Source organism: Octopus bimaculoides, chromosome 15 (genome assembly GCF_001194135.2).
Source record: "Octopus bimaculoides isolate UCB-OBI-ISO-001 chromosome 15, ASM119413v2, whole genome shotgun sequence".
In the NCBI taxonomy this organism is placed as follows: domain Eukaryota; kingdom Metazoa; phylum Mollusca; class Cephalopoda; order Octopoda; family Octopodidae; genus Octopus; species Octopus bimaculoides.
The window spans coordinates 2,652,898-2,655,397 of record NC_068995.1 but is presented as its reverse complement, the minus strand read 5'-3'; the positions used below and the strand labels follow the sequence as shown (position 1 = coordinate 2,655,397).

Here is a 2,500-nt window from a genome sequence, read left to right as displayed (position 1 = left end):
GTTATTGAGAGGTTTTTTTTACATATAATCATTTCAGCATTACTATTATAATTTTTATATTGTAATATCGCATAAACCGGTTCAATGAAAAATGAAGTAACAAAAACGGGTGTTAAAATTTGACAATTGTTTTACGGAAATGAAAAAAAAAATACATATATTCTAAACTGATTAATAAAAACAGGAATTTCTTAATTATTATTTTTTAATAATGAAAATAAAAGCTGTTAGTGAAACAAAGAGATTGTTTCACTTCAGTTGGCAATTTAACCAGAAGTACTTCGTTTCGTTAAATTTTCCAAATATAACTTTTCAATAAAAGACTTGCCTAAAATCGTTTCTTCCATTACTTACGCAATTTTCTGCAACTGCTGGCGTTTTATTCCCATCTTCTCTTCTATCAAATAATACCAAGTAATACCCAAACTCTGCTAAGAGCCTCAGCTGTGACTCTGTTGGTTATATTTTGAGACTTAGCCTATAAAGCAAGAAAAATAACAAATAACAGCGCAGAGGGCAGCTGCACTTTTCTCACGTAAAAAGAGCAGGCCGACAAATTGTAAAGTTTATATTTGTGATGAATAAAATTGGAGTCAACACTCAAGGTGGTCCGCTCTGAAAGGTGGTTAGACATTTGCCGAGGCTCATTAAATAGTTGAGGTGTGATGGCTTTTATGTGAAATAGTGCCTTGCCACAGCTACGACGACTGAAATTCGAGACCATCATCAATAATGACCTCATTAATTAGCTTGTTAAAGGTGTCTTAATTACATTTTTTTTAAAATGTCAATTTTTATGTTATTTTGAACTTCATGGAACGGAATTAAAAAAAAAAATTTAATTACCATTTTATTTTTAGAAAAATTTTCAAATGACAATATTGAAGTGATAATCACACGCACACACACACACAAAGTGTACGTGTGTGTGTGTGTGTGTGTGTGTATGTATGTATGTATGTATGTATGTATGTATGGATGGATAGCTGCCACATGGTTCTGGATTCAGTACTACCGCATGACACATTTAATGCTGGGCTGACCAAAGTGGATTTATTTGGGGGAAACAGAAAGAAGCCTGCTGTATGTATGTATGTGCGTGCATGCGCGCGCGCGTGTGTGTGTGTGTGTGTATGTATGTATGTATGTATGTTTATGTGTGTGTATGTATGTGTGTGTGTCTACTTGACTTAGTCGTAAATGAGTGTCACTGTCATACAAGCAGTGTCATTCATTTCTAACAATCTATGAGAACATGTCTCCTGATGGGGAAATATTACCTTGTCTAGAAACAGGTAAGGGTTGGAAACAGGAAGGACATCCAGCTGTAGAAAATCTGCCTCAATAATTTCTGACCCATGCAAGCATGGAAAGCAGACGTTAAAATGAGGATAAATATGTGTATGCACACACGAGTGTGTGTATGTGTATGGCAGTGTGTGTGTGTAAAAGATGTTAATTAATGAATACATCTTTTATAAGCCATAAGTGAAGTCATGTTGAAGACGCATAACTCTTGCTAACATAGCGTCTTTCAGAGCCAAGGTGGCACTCAGGAAGTGGTTTTACTACTCAACTGATGTCACCGTGTGTAATTGTAACACAGCCTCAAACTTTAGAATACCTGTTCTGTTCCAGTGAACCCTTATTACAAAAACTTTGTACTCCTGCTAAGCTGGCAGTGTACAATGAAAATCTCTCAATGTAGATGGATCACATGGAAGTGGGAGACTCAGGAAGACATGGGACGAAGTACTGAAGAATGACCTCAGGATGCTGAACCTTTCAGGCGAGATAACAAAGGACTGAGATGCCTGGCACCTTGCCGTACTCCGCAACAGAAGTATTAAGACCAATCCCAATGGTGGTGAGGATTGACCTGAAAGAGTCCTGTGCTGGTGCGACAAAAAAAAAAAAAGCATTCATGGAGATATGTAACTGTGCCCATGTGGCGTCATATAAAAGCGCCTGTGCTGTGCCATGTAAAAGCATCCTATACACTCTGTAAAGTGGTTGGTGTTAGGAAGGGCACCCAACCATAGAAACCAAGCCCAAACAGACTGGAGTCTGGTGCAGCACCCCTTCTTGCCAGCTCTGGTCAAACTGGCCAACCCCAGAATCATTAAGTGAAACAAAAAAAAACAAACGAAACAATTTAATAGATTACTGGAGTGAGAATGATCTTGCATCAGTTGGTGGAGTAAGTTATAAACCAGAGGGGTAAGGGGGAGCTGGTTGTAAAAGAGGGAGAGTGGGGAGAGAGAAACAGATGTACAAAGAGAGGGAGAGCAAAACAGATGGATAGAGAGAGAGAAAGAGAGAAAAAGGGAGAGCAAGACGGACAGATGGTGAGAAAGACAGATAGATGGACAGAGATGGAAAACAAGACAGATGGATGGTGTGTGTGTGAGAGAGAGAGAGAGAGAGAGAAGGGAGAGAGAGACATACAGACAGATAGAGAAAGAGAGGGTGTCATTGGCATAGCTAGGGTGTGTGTGTG

The 2,500-nt window shown here is 38.7% G+C and overlaps 1 protein-coding gene across 1 annotated transcript in view; it reads right to left on the bottom strand.

Moving 5' to 3' along the window:
• The window catches only part of LOC106879247 (uncharacterized protein DDB_G0287625), a 29,846-nt gene extending 29,121 nt beyond the window's left edge, over window positions 1-725 (bottom strand). Inside the window, exon 1 of the mRNA XM_014928736.2 lies at window positions 355-725. The gene's annotated coding sequence lies outside the window, so the exon portion shown is untranslated. The remainder of the gene's footprint in view (window positions 1-354) is intronic.
• Window positions 726-2,500: the final 1,775 nt, after the last annotated feature.